Source organism: Crinia signifera, chromosome 19 (assembly GCF_055691185.1).
Source record: "Crinia signifera chromosome 19, ASM5569118v1, whole genome shotgun sequence".
Taxonomy (NCBI): domain Eukaryota; kingdom Metazoa; phylum Chordata; class Amphibia; order Anura; family Myobatrachidae; genus Crinia; species Crinia signifera.
This window is the reverse complement of record NC_139226.1, coordinates 9,179,815-9,194,846: the sequence shown is the minus strand read 5'-3', so window position 1 is coordinate 9,194,846 and position 15,032 is coordinate 9,179,815. Positions and strand designations below refer to the sequence as shown.

General features: G+C 49.8%; 1 protein-coding gene across 2 annotated transcripts in view; it reads right to left on the bottom strand.

The window, feature by feature from the left end:
* The window catches only part of ARHGAP33 (Rho GTPase activating protein 33), a 53,141-nt gene extending 44,478 nt beyond the window's left edge, over nucleotides 1-8,663 (bottom strand). The window contains exon 1 of one of the 2 annotated variants that reach the window (XM_083161993.1): nucleotides 8,614-8,663. The gene's annotated coding sequence lies outside the window, so the exon portion shown is untranslated. The remainder of the gene's footprint in view (nucleotides 1-8,613) is intronic. The other variant, XM_083161991.1, reaches the window with a different exon arrangement.
* Between the last annotated feature and the right edge of the window lie 6,369 nt (nucleotides 8,664-15,032).

The window sequence follows — 15,032 nt, the reverse complement described above, 5'->3', positions numbered from 1 at the left end:
GTAGTGTCGCCCATAGGATGTAGTGTCGCCCACAGGATGTAGTGTCGCCCATAGGATGTAGTGTCGCCCACAGGAAGTAGTGTTGCCCATAGGATGTAGTGTCGCCCACAGGGTGTAGTGTCGCCCACAGGGTGTAGTGTCGCCCACAGGATGTAGTGTCAACCCACAGGATGTAGTGTCGCCCACAGGGTGTAGTGTCGCCCACAGGATGTAGTGTGGCCCACAGGATGTAGTGTCGCCCACAGGATGTAGTGTCGCCCACAGGATGTAGTGTCTCCCACAGGATGTAGTGTCGCCCACAGGATGTAGTGTCGCCCACAGGATGTAGTGTCGCCCAAAGGATGTAGTGTCGCCCACAGGGTGTAGTGTCGCCCACAGGATGTAGTGTCGCCCACAGGATGTAGTGTCGCCCACAGGGTGTAGTGTCGCCCACAGGGTGTAGTGTCGCCCACAGGGTGTAGTGTCGCCCACAGGGTGTAGTGTCGCCCACAGGATGTAGTGTCGCCCACAGGATGTAGTGTCGCCCACAGGATGTAGTGTGGCCCACAGGATGTAGTGTGGCCCACAGGATGTAGTGTCGCCCACAGGATGTAGGTTCCCAGAACAATCTCACCTCGACACTTGTCTGTCCCGGCTTACGCGCAATGCGGCCGCATTATGCGCTAGAACAGAGCTGCGGATTTCCGCCTGCATGCAGAATGGGGGCGCAGCACCCCAATACACCCACTTGTCAGAGTGACCATCATCGTTACCAGAACGGATCAGCCCCCCCCAGGGTGCACGAGACCGGACCATCTGAAATCGCTGGTAATAGGCCGCCAGTCCACTCGCGCCCCGGCCGCACCCCCCTCTGTATCCTAGTTACATCGGAAGCGGTTGAAAGGTCTACACTATCTAGGTAGACAGTCGATAGGTCAACACCAAAAGGTTAACACGGCAAAAGGTCGACATGTCCTAGGTTGATCACTGATAAAAGGCCAACATGACAACGGTCGAAACATGAATGAGTTTTTCACAATTATTTTATGTTTTGGGATTATTTCCTACTGTCCACGTGTCCTACAGTTGGGATCGGGTAAGTGTTCCGGGCGACGCAATGCACCAGGCCTGAAGCACCTTTTGTATGCGTCGACAGTTTGTACGTTGACCCTTTGCCTACCTACACACTGTAACTCTTTCCCTGCTGTAATGGAGACGGGACACGCTGTGAGCGTAGGACCAGAGCAGAGATGCTCCAACGTATTAAACGCTCTCATGAAGGTTTAACAAGCGCAGTTTATTCCTCAGCGACAATGTTGTTCTCTCAGGTCTATTAATGTTTAATGGCTGCAAGACGAGCCGGAGCGACCCACACAGTGACTCACAGCAAACATCCTGCCCACAATGTCCCCAACCGTGCAGCCACACAGATACCAAGCAGCGGAGGTGACACTGGCCGGGCCTCGCGCTGACTCTCCCACGCTCCAGGGGGGAAGGGGGCTGATGCTGTGTTATTATTGCAGTATAGAGTGTTCCATTCTAACCTATCGGATACTCAGCCCAAACACCACTGCATTAATAAGTCGGTAGGGTAGGACATTTCAGGGACCGGCCCAGGATTTACCATTTCTGCAGAGATTATTGTGCATGTGAAATGTCGCTATACTGAATGTTGGTATATTGACAGTCTCTGTATTTTGACTGTTGGTCAATGTGTATCAGTAAATTGACGGCATCCCATGTAAAGCACTGTAAACATATAAATTGGTGGTGGAGGGGGGCATTTTTGAGGCCCTGCCTAAAATATCCTCTTTCTTGTTGCTGCTTTATCCCAGACCTGGGAGTGGTGGATGCTGATGAGGTCACTGCGGTGGGACCGGCATAGTTACCTCCCCTCCTGCATTCTGCAGGAGACTCCCTGACATCGCAGCAATCTCCCGCTCTCCCTCATTAGTCTAGAAATCTCCCTCATGTCACCTAGCCCACATTACACTGTTACATCATAGTTACCTCCCCTCCTGCATTCTGCAGGAGACTCCCTGACATAGCAGCAATCTCCCTCTCTCCCTCATTAGTCTAGCAATCTCCCTCATGTCACCTAGCCCACATTACACTGTTACATCATAGTTACCTCCCCTCCTGCATTCTGCAGGAGACTCCCTGACATAGCAGCAATCTCCCTATCTCCCTCATTAGTCTAGCAATCTCCCTCATGTCACCTAGCCCACATTACACTGTTACATCATAGTTACCTCCCCTCCTGCATTCTGCAGGAGACTCCCTGACATAGCAGCAATCTCCCTCTCTCCCTCATTAGTCTAGCAATCTCCCTCATGTCACCTAGCCCACATTACACTGTTACATTTTTGGGGGAAAAAGGAATGAGAGACAGATACAGTTACAGTGAATCATCAGCACCATTTCCCAGCATTTTACCAAGTATAGTATCTCTTACTAACTGCTTTGGGGCTCATCTACATTTGTATAAAAGTCATTTTACCAGATTCCTCTCAGATGTAGCAGTACACACCCACGCTTCTAGGTGCCACGTTCACAATCTCTTTTCCCAATCTCTCCATATATGGAACTAGACACGCCGTTTGGGTGGGATTTGACATGCCCCTTCAGTGGGGCGCTGTGCAAAATTCTACTACTAACTATAATCTCCCTGAAACCAGTTTTCAAAAGTAGGCAAGTATGGACTAAGGCCGGCTGTACCATAAGGCAGTTGCCGAGGGGCTGCAGAATCTGTAAGGCACGCCTGAGTGGGACTATCACACAATGAAGGATGACTCTGAGAAAATCATCCTAGCTAAACTTAATGCAAGCGGCTGTTGTTGGACATCTAAGATGCCACCTCCACTTTCCCTTAAGGCTCGAAAGATTGGTATTAGTGTGTGGGTGGTGGGGGCAGTAAGCTGAGATTTTGCCTGGGGTGCGGAAATACCATGCGTCGGCCCCGGATGGGGCATCACTCCCTGACTCTTTCTGTAAAAACACTGTAGAGATCAGTCAGGAAAAAGGGGAGACAGCATAAGTGCCCTCCTCACCCATTCTGCCACCCACATGCTGCAGTAGTGCCCTCCTCACCCATTCTGCCACCCACATGCTGCAGTAGTGCCCTCCTCACCCATTCTGCCACCCACATGCTGCAGTAGTGCCCACCTCAGCCATCCCTCCACCCACATGCTGCAGTAGTGCCCTCCTCACCCATTCTGCCACCCACATGCTGCAGTAGTGCCCTCCTCACCCATGCCGCCACCCACATGCTGCAGTAGTGCCCACCTCACCCATCCTGCCACCTACATGCTGCAGTAGTGCCCTCCTCACCCATGCCGCCACCCACATGCTGCAGTAGTGCCCACCTCACCCATCCTGCCACCCACATGCTGCAGTAGTGCCCACCTCTCCCATGCCGTCACCCACATGCTGCAGTAGTGCCCTCCTCACCCATTCTGCCACCCACATGCTGCAGTAGTGCCCACCTCACCCATCCCTCCACCCACATGCTGCAGTAGTGCCCACCTCACCCATGCCGCCACCCACATGCTGCAGTAGTGCCCACCTCACCCATGCCGCCACCCACATGCTGCAGTAGTGCCCATCTCACCCATCCCTCCACCCACATGCTGCAGTAGTGCCCTCCTCACCCATGCCGCCACCCACATGCTGCAGTAGTGCCCACCTCACCCATCCTGCCACCTACATGCTGCAGTAGTGCCCATCTCACCCATCCCTCCACCCACATGCTGCAATAGTGATCACCTCACCCATGCCGCCACCCACATGCTGCAGTAGTGCCCACCTCACCCATGCTGCCAACCCACATGCTGCATTAGTGCCCTCCTCACCCATCCCGCCACTCACATGCTGCAGTAGTGCCCACCTCACCCATCCCTCCACCCACATGCTGCAATAGTGCCCACCTCACCCATGCCGCCACCCACATGCTGCAATAGTGCCCACCTCACCCATGCCGTCACCCACATGCTGCAGTAGTGCCCACCTCACCCATCCCTCCACCCACATCCTGCAGTAGTGCCCACCTCACCCATCCTGCCACCCACATGCTGCAGTAGTGCCCACCTCACCCATCCCGCCACCCACTTGCTGCAGTAGTGCCCACCTCACCCATCCTGCCACCAACATACTGCAGTAGTGCCCACCTCACCCATCCTGCCACCCACATGCTGCAGCAGTGCCCACCTCACCCCTCCAGCCACTCACACGCTGCAGAAGGTTATCTGTTGGGCTACCGTATTACTCCTATATATTTTATGGGTTTCACGTGAAAATCAAAAAATTTGAAGAATGCAGATTTTTATTATGAAACCAATGTGTAAGAAAATGGCTTTTCGCTGCTTTGTGAGGGTGGAATAATGAGGACCATGTTTCTGGATAGTTACTGGATCACTTCCTTGCAGCGCCAACTTTGTGGCTATTTTGCTCAGATTGACTTTGCCATGTGAGGAGAAATCAGGAAACAAATGATATTTTCTTTATTATTTATTACCAGTTATTTATATAGCGCACGCATGTTCCACAATAATATTTGCACATTCACATCAGTCCCTGAACCATTGGAGCTTGCACTCTACATTCCCTACCATACACTAGGTTCCATTTTCCCAGGAGCCAATTCATCTGCTAGTACATGTATGTTTTGGGATTGTAAGAAAAAATGGAACAAATCCATTTGTGAAGAGAACATGCAAACTCCAAATAGTGCTGGGTGGCTTTCTATCCCTGTACCTCAGCGCTGTGAGGCTGGAATGCTCACCAGTACACTAACAGTGCTGTCTGTCGTGTGCTGGTACTGCCTAACTATAGTCTAATGGTCCATACACATTGGGCAGCACACGCTGGCTCCGTTATCGGCATCAGCAAGTGCATTCTCCTTTGCCGATACCGGTGGGGTTTTTGTTAACGATCTTCTCCCTTGTTTGTACATGCACAGGCGAAGGAGGGGATCGGTAACGACCCGTGGGAGGGTGCCTCAGCCGTACACACTAGCCGACATAATGAGTGATTTCACTCATTGTATTTCCAAATATGCACCGGCTAAATATTGATGCTGGAATGTGACCACCCCCCCACCCCCCCCCCCCAAAAAAAAATTGGGTTTAAAAGTTTTCCGTAAACAAACTTATAGCTACATTGCTAATAGAATGGCAGCAACAATCGGTTCTAAGTAAAAAATCCCCTACATTTTTGTAGTTATTTCTAAACATTGTCCTGTTGTTGTCAGAGTGCAGTTGTCTAGCCCCTCCCCTTCTCACTCCCTGTGATTGCATGATAAAGCTTTGTAATATCACTAACAGGGGCTGCGGCTGGAGAACGTTGTCCCTTTATTCCATTAATACTCCCTTTTCCAAAGCCCGGAGTCGGGGCCCAATTATCAGAGCGGCGACGGACATTTCATTATAACAGGAACGCGACAGGAAATGGGGAACTTGCTGTACAGAGGGGAGTGAATGCATTTTCTTGCAGACTCTTGTTTTCTTGCACAGACTTCTCCTTTTCTGTGCAAAACAAAGTATATAACCTATCCAGCGCTTTCACATGGGAATCCTGTGTGTCCAGTGACCACTGTATACTCCGCCATGTACATTAGCGAAAACACACAAAATCACTTTAAAACGCTTAAAATGAATACGTAAACGAGTGTAGCCTGAGACTAAAAGCCCCCATAAATAAGGCCGACTTGGCAGCTCCCCGCGAGAGTTCCTTAAGATTTGCGCCATTTTTACATGTGATAAACCGGGAGCTGCAGGCAGGAAGCCGGCGGAGTTGAAAAATCCTATTCAAAAGACTAGGTAGTCGCTGATTGGCTGAGAGAGTTGTCAGCCAATTAGTGGCCACCAATTTGGGCAGCTGCTGATTGGCTGAGAGAGCGACATGATGGGGATGTGGCCCAGGTCTCTGTATGGGCGCATTGGGAGACAGGCTATAAAACGTTAATACGGCAGCAACAAGGCGTTCAATGAAAGCATCTGATCACCCCGTTACAGCGAGAGCACAGGGGAGGTGCGGGGGACCCTGGCCACGTTCTTCCCGTCTCAGAGCCATCTTTGTATGAATTACACCGATCTCGTCCCTGTGCCAGAAGAAGTCTGTTACCTTGTGATTGCCTCTGTGTTTGTGAATGTGTGAGAGACAAAGAGATGCAGTTTCACTCGCTGCCAACAGATGGCAGTGTTTCGGAGACACACAATCAGATACTAGACACACACACACACACACACACACACACACACACACACATATATAGTACTTGTTTCCTAGCACGGCCACCACGATTTCTATTGTGGTGGTCGTGTCGGAAAAAATCGTGTCGGTCGCATACCAAAACGCACACGACCGACGCGATGTACCCGATTTCTCCATAGGCTTCAATGTTAAAATAATTTAACATTGAAGCCTATGGAGAAATCGGGTCCATCGTGTCCATAGGCTTCAATGTTAAATTATTTTAACATTGAAGCCTATGGAGACATCGGGTCCATCGTGTCCATAGGCTTCAATGTTACATTATTTTAACATTGAAACTGAGTCCATTTAACATAGGAAAAAATGGGAAAAGGCAGAATAAGGGCCATTTCTCATTGGGTATGGCCCTGTCATGTGTGTAAAAAATAATGGCCCCCCATTGTGGGCGCCACCCCCACGATCGAGGCGAACCCGAAGCGTGGCGAGCGCAGCGAGCTCGTGAGGGGCGGGCCCCGCGAGGGGACGCTGATACCTTCACAGATCCCTGCGTCCCCTCGCGGGCTTCACAGGTATCAGCATCCCCTCGCGGGGCTCACTGCGGTCTCCACACTAATCTATTCTCAACTTCACGCCGACGTGGATAGTAGGGGAATGAAAAGGTCGGAGGACGCGCACCGCCGACCCTCGCGATCTCGCTGCGCTCGCCACGCTTCGGGTTCGCGTCGATCGTGGGGGTGGTGGCCACAATGGGGGACCATTATTTTTTACACACATGACGGGGCCATACCCAATGAGAAATGGCCCTTATTCGGCCTTTTCCCATTTTTTCCTATGTTAAATGGACTCAGTTTCAATGTTAAAATATTTTAAAATTGAAGCCTATGGGGAAATCGTGGGCATCGCGTCGGTCGTGTCATGTGCCTTCTTAAGGCACACGACCGACGCGATGTACCCGAGTACTGCTTTTTTCAAAGGAAATCGCGGGCATCGCGGGCCTTAAAGTTAAGGCACACGATGCCCGCGATTGTGGCCGTGATAGGAAACAAGTACCATATATATATATATACATACACACACCCCACAAACAAACTGTTCACCCTTCACTTGCAGCATGTTCCTAAGTGCCCACAAAATGCATTTTGCCCCCGTAACCAGGTGACCCCCCCCCCACGCTGCTGACCTCACCGCATTACTTGGTTGACTATCTAACTTGCAAAGGTCATAGGGATCATTTCAGTTCCCTGCAGAGATCCGATCGGTCACTTATAAACATGACACACGCAGAGGACGGAACACGGACCACATCACATGATAACATGAGGGGGAACGGGGAATATAGTTATGGACTTATTATATGAAAATGTCACGTCACTTCTATTCTCATCCATTGGATTCCAATATGCTCGGTGAGGTGGGAAAGGCGGCAGGAGGAGCGGACCATGGCCCTTATTCAGATCTGATCACAGTACAAATTTGTTCTCAAAATTAGCAAAACTATATGCACTGCAGGTGGGGCAGATGTAACATGTGCAGAGAGAATTAGATTTGGGTGCGGTGTGTTGAAACTGAAATCTATATTGCAGTGTCAAAATAATGCAGCTAATGTAGTTACCTTGCACAGAAACAAAGTAACCCCCCCAAATCTAACTCTCTCTGCACATGTTACATCTGCCCCACCTGCAGTGCACATGGTTTTCCTATTTTGAAAACAAATTTGTACTGCGATCAGATCTGGATAATGGCCTATAGCTGGGGATGTCATTGCTATGATTCACGGACACGTTAATGGTTGGGACTGGCAGGTGGTGGCGGCGGTGAGAATGATCATTGGATGCACCAGCGGCGGTATATCCACTGTATAATGGGTGCAGGGCGAGTGGTACACTCTGGTCACTTACTCAAGTGGGTCCAACCTCACACCCCCATATTGGACACCTCTCCGAAGTCCCACGTGAGTGCTGTATGGATCACCAAGAAGATGGCACTACTGTATGTTTCCAGACACCTGCTCGTCTAGCACCTGCACCGCCCACTACAGAGGAGGAGGGGGGGGGGGGACTGCACACAGGCCCCCATTTAATGAATTCATTTATGGATGTTTGGTATTTATTTATAACAAGTCACTAATCTTTTGTGTCTATGACAATGTATCGCATTATTATGTTTAGGCATACACCGGGTGCGCCACTGCGCCCAGCAGTAAATAAAGGGCCAGCAAGCTGTAATTGTACCACACGCAGGCAACTAAATGAAGTTGAAAATTACCCCCGGAAATCCGACTTCCCTCCACTAAGTGACATTATGGTGTGAATTACATATACAATCCCTGTGTGAGCCCTAACCATCTGTGAAATCACCACCTGGAATCTGTGCCCATCTACCCATGCCACCTGTACCGGCTGTCCCGCAGAGAGGCAGACTCACCTCAGACAGGTCCCTGCCTGTGTTTAGGAAGATCCAGGAGTCCCCCGGGGGGACTGAGGTGTCTGCGTGTAGCGGAACTGGAGCCGTGTTTGCAGACGTGGAACTTCTGCACGGTTTCTCGCTACAGTGACTAGAGGAAGCAAGGCTAGCGGTTTAAAGGGGGAAGCACCTGATTAACCCTTTCCCTGCTGCCAACAACAACAAAAAAAACATTCTCCTAAAAAGTACATTCCAAGCAGAGACAGCGAGAGTCGCAGCGTTGACACCTTATCCCCCCACCCCCCTTCTGGGGCAAAATGCCGAATAACCAGTCACTGTCAGTTTGCAGAAGACATATGACTTGGAGATGGAAATGGATATGCGCACAGGGCCTGATTCTTGAATGAGCGATGTGTCTGTATGCCGCAGGCTGCACGCTCATCACGTTTTTGCCCAGTGCGTATGGCGAGCGATGATGTGACAAACGCTGGCTGATGATCGCTAAGTGTATACGCACTGAGCAATTTATCAGAATCATTGGGCGACTTTTAAGGAGATGCGAAAATGTGATTTTTGCAATTTAATTAGCCCGAAATTGCCATTTTTCCTGAATTCGCGTATTTAATGGGAAAAAAAACTGCGAATTTGCCGCGAAATCGCACTTTCTGAAGGTTTTTAGGATTTTTAGTAGCGCCGGAACTCGCATACAGATGTTTTCCCGTTGAAAAGTATACAATGCGCATATTTAATGAGATGTGAATTCGGGAAACGGGTCTAAAAATCGCCAAACATTTAGACCAGGTTCTGAAATGCGAATTGGCCAGAACCCTGCACAGATCATTGAGATCTGTGCATGGTCCTGTGTTAAAGTGTTTTTTGGAAAATACGGGGGACACAAAGCATAGGGGGTCCCCCGTATTTCTGAAACCAGCCCCAGACTCTTGGACCGGTCCTGGCTCCAAAAATACGGGGGTCAAAAAATCTGGGGGTCCCCCATATTTTGAAACCAGCACCGGGCTCCAACAGCCTGCGGTGTCATGCCACAGCCGGGGGACACTTTTTATATAAGGTCCCCCGGCCGAAACATGAGCACCGTGGCTGGTCAGCCTTAGACGGGGTACCCGGAGGAGCGGGGACCCCCCCCAGGCTTCACCCGTCCAGGACCAGTGGACGCTGGCCTAATAGTGTTAAATCTCACATACGTAACATTGCTTTATGCAGGAGAACTACAAGTGCCAGCAAACCTCCCCGCATGCTGGGACTTGGAGAATCATAAGTCCCAGCATGTGGGGCATTAAAAAGAAAGCACATGTAAAAAGAATGTTAAAAGAAAACACACACACACACACACAGAAGTATAACTTTATTTTACACACATACACACACCCCTCACTTTTACACCAATATACCGTACTTACCGATCCAGGGTCCAGCGCTGGCTCCCTGCTCCACAGCCAGCTCACCCCGCACGGACAGCGGGATGAACCGGCTTTCCCCAGTGCAGCTATCGCCTTCTGTAGCGCTGTCCCAGCGCTGCAGAGGTTGATAGCGTGATTGGCCGATGGAGACGCATAGTTCAGCCCTGATTTTTTGTTCCCCGTATTTTTGGAACTAGGTCCGGCTCAATGAGCTCGGGACTGGTTATGCTCAGGAGAGGGGACATTAAAATTTTTTTTTTATAAACACAAAATCGCACATTGCCTCAAATCTGCACATTTTCATGTCTAAAAAAAAAAAAAAAAAAAAAAAAAAAAATCGCCCATTATCGCCCTTTTCTTCCCGGAATACGCACCTCATTAAATATGGGGATTCGCAGCAAAAATGCGAATATGGGCCATATTGAAAGTGCTAAAAAAATCGCATTCTATTAAATGTCACCCATTGTGTGTGTATGGGCCTTAAACTATTTAGACCTGGTCACATATTTGACGTTTCTCTATGATTGTATGGGCACGTAGAAAACATTCCCATGGTATGGTGCTGGTACGGAGTCAGAGTTGGTACCTGATGCATATGCACAGGGCATGCCACATGCCGTTGTCATCAGCAATGATTATCTGCCTCTAATAGGGACTGAGGCGGTGCCATCACAGAGAAGCTCAGCTCCGTACAAGGGTGTATAGTCCACACTGGCAATGTGCGGCTGTCTGGATTTGCCTTTGCATTACATGAGACCCAGAATAATATTCTATAGTACAGAGAGTAAAACGGGGAGACAGGCACCTACCTACCAAGCAGCAATGGAGAACCTTTGGCCTCCCAGCTGTTGAACTACGTATCCCAGCATGCCCTGCCAGTTTAGCATAGCCAAATAGCAAAACTGTAGCAGGGCCAAAGGTTCCCATCCCTGCTAAAGTGGATAGAGCAGATCCACCCAACTAAAACATCACAGTAGTGACTCGCACGGATCCCCGGGATTTGGTTTTAATTCATCAGCGGGTTTTGGTTCGGATTAAAAAAAAAAAAAAAAAAAAAAAAATCAGCTGAAATTATTTTTCAAACATTTAAAACAAAATCATGTAATATTTACAACCCAAACCCGAAATCAGAATTCTGAAGCACCAATTGATTCAAACCGGGTCGGACCGGGTTTGTTTCGAATCCCCCAAAATGTGAGTAGATTTTGATTCCTGGAGAACTGACCCTCTCTACTTTGGAGCGACACTATGGGCCCTTATTCTGGTTCACTCGCAAAGGCAAATTCCTTCTCAAATGGCCAAACCATGTGCAGTGCAGGTGGGGCAGATGTAACATGTGCAGAGAGAATTAGATTTGGGTGAGTTATTTTGTTTCTGTGCAGGGTAAATACTGACTGCTTTATTTTTACTCTGCAATATATCTCACCCCACCCAACCTAATTCTCTCTGCAAATGTTACATCTGCCCCACCTGCAGTGCACATGGATTTGTCCATTTAAGAAGGAATTTGCCTTTGCGAGTGAACCAGAATAGGGGCCAATATTCACCTTATAACTCTGCAGACTAGTCTACTCCAGCCGGATACGACCTGGCACCAACCAGCAGCCTCCACCTCCCGAACTGGTCTTACTGGTTAGACGTATTTACATCACAAACGTCATTTTAGTCCCAACCAACATTTAGTAGCTCAAGATTAGAATATTGTCCCCTGAATACAATATAAGCCGGATAAGCTGCAGTCATCTGCGCATCACACATATTGTGGTGCGCACTAAGGGCCTAATTCAGTTTGGATCACTTATGCGATCGAATCGATTATTGGGAAACTGCGCAAGCACAGAATTCCTTCTGCGATCACAGCGTAGTTTAGGTCAGATGTGCAACTTGATTGATGGTCATGCGGTTCCTCTAGAATTGCAATCGCATTGTGGTTTTCCTAAAGGAGGCAGTATGCAGGCAGGGGGCGGTGGTATGCAGGCAGGGGGTGGTAGCCAGGCAGGGGGTGGTAGCCAGGCAGTGGGTGGTAGCCAGGCAGGAGGCGGTATGCAGGCAGAAGGCGGTAGCCAGGCAGGGGGTGGTATGCAGGCAGGGGGCGGTATGCAGGCAGGGGGCGGTATGCAGGCAGGGGGCGGTATGCAGGCAGGGGGTGGTAGCCAGGCAGGAGGCGGTATGCAGGCAGGGGGTGGTAGCCAGGCAGGAGGCGGTATGCAGGCAGGAGGCGGTGTGCAGGCAGGAGGCGGTATGCAGGCAGGGGGTGGTAGCCAGGCAGGAGGCGGTATGCAGGCAGGGGGTGGTAGCCAGGCAGGAGGCGGTATGCAGGCAGGAGGCGGTGTGCAGGCAGGAGGCGGTATGCAGGCAGGGGGTGGTAGCCAGACAGGAGGCGGTATGCAGGCAGGGAGTGGTAGCCAGGCAGGGGGTGGTATGCAGGCAGGGGGTGGTAGCCAGGCAGGAGGCGGTATGCAGGCAGGGGGCGGTATGCAGGCAGGGGGCGGTATGCAGGCAGGGGGCGGTATGCAGGCAGGGGGCAGTATGCAGGCAGGGGGTGGTAGCCAGACAGGAGGCGGTATGCAGGCAGGGAGTGGTAGCCAGGCAGGAGGCGGTATGCAGGCAGGGGGTGGTAGCCAGGCAGGAGGTGGTAGCCAGGCAGGAGATGGTAGCCAGGCAGGGGGCGGTATGCAGGCAGGGGGTGGTAGCCAGGCAGGAGGTGGTAGCCAGGCAGGAGGCGGTATGCAGGCAGGGGGTGGTAGCCAGGCACAGGGTTATAGGCATGCAGAAGGCAGTGTGCAGACATGCCTGGCATATAAGGTCCCTATCGATTACCATCTGTTATTTGAGCTCTGGTTGGCTGACAGAATGTTTAGTTCAACAGAAACATAAAAATACTCATGTCGAACATTTGTTGTGCTGACCTTTTGGGGTCAACCACTATTTCACCCCACGAAAACGATTCAACTGCTCTGTGGTACACGTGGGCACCTTTACAGAAATGTGCCGACGAGTCAGATCCACAAATGTCGATGTAAACAGGAACCTGCTACAATAGGGGAAGCCCAAAATCTTCTGCCACGCCAAGGCCTTTATATACAGCGTGGCAATCCATATATCCTTCCCAAAACGGTGCCTGTCACAGGCTCACATCACAGCTCGGAGACAGTGGGTAACGCTGGAGGGAAGATAACACAGATTCTGGCTGCAGCTCTATCCGCATTGCACATGTCAGGAAACAGGCTGCTTGTGGTCAGCAGAGATCTATATATTTTCTTATAGTTAGAGACGTACAACTGTAGCGCGGCGTTAAGGAAACAAACACTTAAAAAAGGACTTTACAGGAACTGAGTACTCACCGCTGCATTCACGGGAGAGGACAGAAAGGGCGGACTACAGAGGCTATAGCGGCAACATAGACGGTGGGTTATGGAGTTGTCCTAGGAGAAGGATGCAGGAAACACACGACTCCCCCTTGTAACCCACCTATAGGAGGTGAGCACAAACCTGATGGAACCAATCACCACCTGCTCCATGTAGGAGGATACATGAAAGGTAACAGGCCTGTTACCAGCTCCATACTATGGCTGATGTGTTACAAGCAGGTCTGTCTGCCTACATCCTGCTATCAAGCCACCTTCCACCTCATGTAACCTGTCGGTCTCCCCTTCCTACTAGATTGTAAGATCTTCAGAGCAGGGCCCTCTTCCCTCCTGTTGTCAAAAGCCCACTTCTCTTCACATGTCACTCGCAGCTCTCCCATACTCACACACTCAGTGACCATCTTTGTCCTCCACATACAAATCTCCATCTTTGGCCACCAGCCACCAGTAGTACGTTGATCACGTCCTCACTACTTACATCTTAAGCCCTGTACACACACATCGATTTGCTTTTGATTCGATGCTAGATTTGATTTTCTATTAGATCTGGCATTAGATCTTCCCATTCGATTTGGCATTAGATCTGTATTTTTACATTAGATATTGAATTCGATATACATTCATGGCACATTGTACACATTCGATTTACTGGATCGAATTCGATATTTCCTTGGCTGCACAGTAGATTTTTCTGTTCGATTTTGTGAAAACGGGAGCGAGCATCGAATCGAATGTAGATCGAAAGACACAAAAACCATTCGATTTCATTTAGGATTTGATTCTACGAGAATTTGATAAGCAAATTCAAATCGAAAAAGTTTGGTCTCCCTGTACTGTTCTATTGTATCCCCGGCGCTGCAAAACAATTGTGGCACCTTATAAATAAAAATAATAAAGCAGGTGTTCCCTCTGCAATGCAAGGGGCTGAGGTCTTGATTAAAGTGCTGAAGCAGAGGTATAAAATAAACTGTAGAAGACACAATAAGTTGAGGGTTCTTAACAATAAGTGGAATTGCTCGATTCCTTGGCAAGATGCAAACTGCAAGGTCCGCAGTTGGAAGACCATTCTCCAAACTCTCGGAAAGGGTAAGTCGCTTCAAAAACACAGTGAAGGCGCTAACTAAGGTGCCTGGATCAGCTTCATTGGTCTTTGAGGACAAAACAATGGACTACAAGATTTGGGTTTTTTCTTGGTTTTGGAAGCCCTTGAAAGGACCAGGATCGGACTGACCCAATAAGCTTACAGAAATTGCAGAGAGTTCCAGAATGGTCTAGGACCCTATCCTTGTAGTCTTCTCCTAGTTTCACCTTCATCTTATCACATGGAAGTGACCAACTTCTCCAAAATACCTCCTGGTGGAGCCTCTTTTCGGGAGGAAAAAGAGTGCACCAATCCCGCTTTCTTGAGACTGCTGTGACCAGGATCGGATAAATGGCGATGGCATAAAAGAGTCCAGATCAGAAGCAGCGAATGTACCCATAAGTTGGGTTGGGGTGAGGAACTTCTGTGATTGATGTGGTAGGTTGGTGGTGGAAAAGGACAACGCTGTGGTTAAATAAACATAGTGAGCGTGACATCGCACAGTTGAGGAAGGTGGGCACTTTACCGTGCTGGAGTGTCGCACTGCTGGGAAGAGCCGCAGTGTTCCCATAG